This window comes from Magnolia sinica, chromosome 15, assembly GCF_029962835.1.
Source record: "Magnolia sinica isolate HGM2019 chromosome 15, MsV1, whole genome shotgun sequence".
NCBI classification, from domain to species: Eukaryota; Viridiplantae; Streptophyta; class Magnoliopsida; order Magnoliales; family Magnoliaceae; genus Magnolia; species Magnolia sinica.
Window position 1 is genome coordinate 17,549,875 of NC_080587.1, and position 6,694 is coordinate 17,556,568.

Below are 6,694 nucleotides of genomic sequence, written 5' to 3' on the forward strand. Positions count from 1 at the left end.
GCTCCACGCTGTGTCAATCTTTTTAAAGATCTTTAACAGGTAACCATTTTCGAACACAACTGTTTTTTAACTGGGTATTCTCTTTTTTTTCAATGAACATAATGGACAAATTACCCAAGTTGGTTCCTTCGATGCTTAGTGATTACCAGGTTAATAATTCAATATCGAACCGAAACCTTAATGTATAAGCTAGATGTGACATGTGAAATCATGACTCAATCAATGTTTAAAATTCTAATCATGGATTACTAATTTGAACTTAATTGTGAAATCTAAAAAGAAAATTAATCCAAGAGTCATAAATCACTAACATTAAGTATCTTATATTTCTAAATCAAAAATGGCCTTCAAAATCACTCAAATTCACAAGAATTTCCAGAAAAAATTTCAAAAATTTTCACAATTTTTTTGCCCAAGACCAAGAAAATACTAATTAGGTAACCTAATCTCCCATCCCCATTGTCCTCAATGTAAAAGATATACGCATGCAATGAACATGAGACAATGAAATTGAAGGAGAAGTATTGGAAAGATAGTACCTGATGAAGGAGTTGTATGGCTTTTTCCAAAGAGATCTCAGTGTGAAGGTGGCTCGGCACAAGAGTTAAACCAACAAAAACAAACTATCCTAAAACAAATGGAAAGAAATCGACCCTAAATGGCGTAAAGCCGACTATCTTAGAATGACAAAAAACAAACTACCCTAGTCCTATGAAAGTGGTAAACCTATAACTTCATCAGACTCGGAGATCAATCCTGATAAATAGGATCATTCAGAGGCATGGACATGTCCTCTAAATCAAATTTCTCAACAAATGGCTTTAATTTATGTCCATTCACTTTGAATTCATTACCATTGGTTGGATTTTGAATCTCGACAGCCCCATGAGGATAAACATTGATAACAGTGAAAGGGCCGATCCAACGAGATTGGAGCTTACCTAGAAAGAGATGTAACCGAGAATTATACAAAAGGACCTTTTGACCTGGCATGAATGATTTTCGAAGAATGTGTTGGTCATGAAATGCCTTCATCCTGTCCTCCTAAATTCTCGAGTTCTCGTACGCATCATTCCAGATTTCTTTAAGTTCATTCAACTGAAGTTCATTCAACTGAAGTTTGCATAGCAAGCCAACGTTGTCCAGATTGAAATTCATATTTTTTATCACACAGTAAGCTCTATGTTCTAACTCCACGGGCAAGTGGCAAGCTTTTCCATACACAAGTCTAAAAGGAGTTTTAGTCTGACCGTGTCCTCGAACACGTTAGGAAAATATAAAGTGGCTATAATATCGTCAAACTCTTTCAGGTGTAGATATGAACTTTCATATTCAAGTCTATGGAATTTTGGAAGGAGTTGAATCACCCTTAGCTTAATATCCATATGTCCAATATGTTCTAAAAAAACCATGCATGAGGGCGTGCTCACCCCGACCGGTTGTAGATAATCTCGTAAGGTACGAGGTGGGGGTTCTTGATGCACCTCATTCTCATCCTGGACTTCCTCAACCCTAGGTTGAGGTTGTCTTCCCGGTTGATTGGCAGTCATAACTTCAATTAACTCTGAGGATCTCAAGTGGTGTCTAATCCTACAATGGATAGATAACCCCTTAACCAATCATCCTTCACTCAAGAGACAGAGTGTTGTCACGGACCCACTTGAGCATGAAACACTCTCAGCCCTCAATTTTAGATTCTAACCTAAACCTAAAAGAAAGAAAGGAAATACAAATCTAGAAATAGAGAGAGAGGGAATTAGAAAGAAGTTACCAAATTAGAAGTTCCTAAATTAAGATCCTGCAAAATAAAACAAAACAAGTCAGTTTCTAAAAAAAAAATAGAAATTCTAAAATTACAAAGTTTCTAAAAACAAATTAGGAAAGTAAACTAGTTTCTAAAAACAGAAAATTAGAAAGTTTCTAAAGAGAGAAAATAGAAAGTTTCTAAAAAGAGAAAAAGGAAAGTTCCTAAACCTAGAATTAGAAAGTAGATCTAAGAAAGTTTCTAAAAAATAAATTAGTTTCTAAAAACAAATTAGGAAAGTTTTTAAACCTAGAAATAAAAAGCTAAGTCAGTTTCTAAAATAATTCAGAAAACCCTAATCCTAAAAATAGAAACTAGTAAAACCTTAATCTTCAAGACACTTTTAGGAATATGTTTGTTTTCAGGACAATTTCAGAATTCCTTTTCTTTACTTCAAATATTTGATTCTCTTCATTCCTCACTTGGTTTTCTTAAATCTTTAGCATGTGAATTCTTCAATCTTGGCCTTCTAAGATCCATCCCTTGCCTTGATGATTATTGAGCATCAAATCCATGCTTTTAACACCCTTTTCAATCCAAGCTCTTAAACTCACCTTACAACACAAACATGAGTAAAATAGAACATTAAGCATTATCATGTTCATAAAACCAAGATATAAATGGGGGATAATATGCAATATTTGACCCTCAATAGAAGTTCTCTGGAGCAGGCGATTTTCGGTGAGTATTTCCTTCTTCTGGCCTTCTTTCAGTTTTTTCTCTTTCATTTTATTCTACATTGTCAGACGATGAGATTTAGGAAAGATATGCATACAAAGGTGAATCCGAGCCAGAGAGCTCAAACTCTAGGCCTGATACCTCAGAGGGTCCTTTGGAAGCGATACCCCTCCATCGTCACCCTCAAAAGAGTAAAGGCCCTAAAGCCAGTGCTCGCTCCAAGGGTGCAAAAGGAATACCTTGAGACCCAATGGGAAGGGCTATCGCTGGGCCATCAGGTAGCAGACCTATGGAGCTCGTCCCTAAGGGCTCGATGTTTGTCGAGTCTCAAATCTCAGATTCATGAGGAGTTTCAGATCCCTGACTCTGTACACATATAAGCACCTGCTCCCCATGATGCCCTGGTGATCATGCTAAGGGCAACGTCGTTATCTTTGTCTGTGTTCTATAATGTGGGCTTCAACTTCCGCTGTATCCCTTCTTGCGCGCCATGACAACGCACTTAAAGTTAGCCCTAGGCCAACTTGTTCCCAATGCCTGGAGAATTTTGATGGTATCGTACATGATATGCCACCAAGCCAAGAACCAGGAGCTGACACTAGATGAGTTCTTATCTCTTTACCAAGCTAAACATGATCGTAATGAGCCGCGTTGGTACTACTTTGCTGCCAGAGCCCATCAAAGTTCAGGCCTCGTGCTCAGACTTCCTTCTTCTAACAAAGATTGGAAGAATAAGTGGTTTTGGGCTTCGAGAGAATGAGAAGCGCTCGCGGGGTTAGAGTACCCACCAGATTCTTCACCCCAGGTCAGATTTCGAGAGATGCCTGCTCCTTCATTGGTTTCCCGACCTATGGCATTTTGACCGATTTTTGTTCATCTTTGTAGAATACCCGAAGGAATACCCCCAGCTCTCCTCTCTCCTAATGACTTAGGTGGCCAGAGCAAGGTTGCTCAAGGAAGAGCAATGTATCTGGCACTACGTAATCAATCTGGATAACCTTCATCAGTTCGGACTTTGCAAACTCAAGCCCCTCCATTCCGCTTTAAGTCAGTATCATTCCGTTATGTTAAAATTCTTTAGTCATGAAAGATTTCTCAACTTTCATCATTTGTGTAGGTATGGTCGAGGCTTCAGGAACCAGAAAGAGGAAGCCCCTACCTCTCCAGGAGATGCTACTCTCTGAACCCCGAGTAAAAGTCACTGCTTAGAGGAGGAAGGAGACTCCTCAAGTCGAGGTCACTCTCGCTGCAGTCCCTGACGTCATTCTAAAGGTTGAGACTGTAGTTACCTCTGGGGCTAAGTTCGCTCCTACCTCCGAAGTTCGACCTGCTGCCGTATCCACCCAAGCCCCGAAGGTGCCCCTGACTACCTCTAGACATCCTCCCATGGAGGGGGGAGAAAGAATCAGAGAGACTACGATTGCGATCCCCTCTTCTTTCGAGCACGAGGGGGCTAATCAGACTGCTAGAGGCATGCACTCCCCGCCAAGGGACGGAGGCGTCGCTATGGCTGAGGTTCAGGTCGCGGCAGCCAGTGACTTTGGTAAGGCGGCAGGGTCTGCTCCTCTCCCCGAAGCCAGAAGAATTCTACCGGGCAATCACATGTCCGGCTTGGTTAACTAGGCGGCAAACATGCCCTTGAGGAGGAGATTGTTTAACTCCTCACTCATCGTCATGAGTCTTTCGTCAATGACCTCGCCTTTGTCTACTACAAGGTAACTCTTATGCGCAATTTTTTCCTTATCTAGTTTTGAATCGTTCCTAACTATTCCCTCGGCTCAGTCATTGCCTATGCTTCTGTCGACTCGGGAGAGACGATAAGAAGTGACCAGGAAGGATGAGGAGAATGAAACTCTCCGGGGCAAAGTCGGAGCACTTCGGCAGGAGTGGGATGAGCTATGTGGCTCACTAGCGGAGGTGAAGGTGAGGGAGATATTGTACCATGGGACATCAACGAGCTTTAGGCCCATTATGGTGTTGTCGAGTCTGAGCTCTTGAAGATCGAGACCTATCTTGGCTCGGTGAGGGAGGATAATGCTCGGTTGGCAGCTGAGTTGGGGCAAGCTAAGGTTGATGCTGCTGCGGAGCTGGAGATCGAGGTCGAGAAAGTTAAGGTGGCCCAGCGCGCTCAGTTTAAGGCCTCGACTGCCTCAATGATCATTGCTGCCGTTGAGGAGTACAAGTCTTCAGCGGAAAGGGTTGCCGAGGCTGACAAGTTCAACTCCTACGGCTATAATGCTTGTATAAATGACGTCTGAGACCTATATCCGGATCTCAACCTCGATGCCCTAACTGTTGATGATGCTGAGGAAAAGTAGGCCGAAGGCATTCCTCCCAGCCAACCTCCAGGCTCCGAGCTTCCTCCTACCGGTCAACCCCACGGTGCCGACCTTCCTCCTATCAATTGATCTTCCATCAACCCCCCCCCCCCCCCCCCTTTTTATATCTTTTCATTGAATTTAGAGGATATTACAACACCTCGGCATTATTTTGGATATTTTTGGATGATGATTGTTGATTATGTGGATTGCGTTTAGTATGATTTATCAAATGACGAGTCAACCTCTTTTATAAGAGTCTACCTGCCGAATGATTTGTCGAGTGACGAGTCGACCTCTTCTCTAAGAGTCTGCCCGTTGAAGGGTTCCGTTTCTATAAATGAGAGATGGTCCTTCATAGTGTACTCGGATAACGAGTTGACCATTTTTGTCAAATGGCTGACTCTTCCGTAGGACCTTATTCCTCGCGAAGGTCCCATGTAGACTGCGTAGAAAAGAACTAGACAATTTTCTATAGAAAGATTCATCTCTTATTAAAATAGTAGATTTCTGATGAAATGGACCAACCCTTACATTGCTTCCTTCAAGAGTAGTAAATTTTCAGATGTTCGGCATTCCACGGGTGCAGCAGGGGAAGCCCTTCTAAGTTCTCAAGTCGATAAAAGCCGGGCTTTGCCGAGCTGACAACTTGGTAAGGACCTTTCCAATTAGGTCATAAGGATCCTACTCCTGGTTCCGATGTGTTTTGGAACACACAATGCAGGACTGGGTCACATAGTCGGAAACACCTTGTCTTGATCTTAGAGTTATAGAAGCAGGCGACCTATTGATGTCGAGATGCGATTCGTGGCCTGGTAATCCCCCTCAACTCTTCAATCAAGTCGAGGCTCATCGCCATTTGGTCGTCATTCTGCTTATCGTGATATGATTGTACTCTAGGAGTAGGGAGTCCTATCTCGACTGGAATGATTGCTTCAGTACCGTACGAAAGGGAGAATAGTGTTTCCCTTGTTGCCGTCCGAGTTGTAGTTCTGTATGCCCATAGCACGAATGGGAGCTCGTCGGTCCATGTGCCTTTTACCTTCTCCAACTTAGTCTTGAGATGACCCTTTATTATCTTATTTACTGCCTCCACTTGACCATTTGACTAAGGAAGTCAAGATGAGGAGTAGGCGTTCCTGACGCCGAGCCTTTGACACATGCTCCTGAACCTATTATTGTCGAATTGCTTACCGTTGTCCGAGACAATGGTGTGTGGGATGCTGAATTGACAAACAATATTCTTCTAGACGAAGTTTGTTACCTTTTGCTTGGTAATCTTCGTGACAGGCTCAGCTTCGGCCCACTTGGTAAAGTAATCCACCCTACGATTGCGTACTTGGTCAGTCCCTTACCCTGGGGCAGAGGGCCGATGATGTCGATTCACCATTAAGCGAACGGCTAAGGTCCACTCATGGGGGTCAATTCTTCCGTCGGGTATCTGGGGACGGTTGTAAATCTTTGACACTTGTCACACTTTCGAGTAAACTCTCTGGAGTCAACTTAAATCGTTGATCAGAAGTATCCCTGACGAACGATCTTCTGCGCCAAGGCTCTGCCCCCGGAATGATTTCCGCATATTCCTTTGTGGATCTCCTTAATCACATACTCTGCCTCGTCAGGTCGTAGACACCTCAGATACGGCTGAAAAAATCCCTTCTTGTATAAGGTATCTCCGATGATAGTATATTGTGCCGATCTAATCCTTAAGCATCAGGCTTCTAACCTGTCCTCGGGAACCTTACCATCTCTGAGGAACTCGATTATCAGGTCCATCCAGCTCGGGATCGCCTGCATGGGTTGGATGACTTCTAGACTGTGATTGTCGATGCTCGGCTTACTCAAGAACTCCACTTGGACGAATCTCGTGATTCTCCCTTCAGTCACCGAAGCG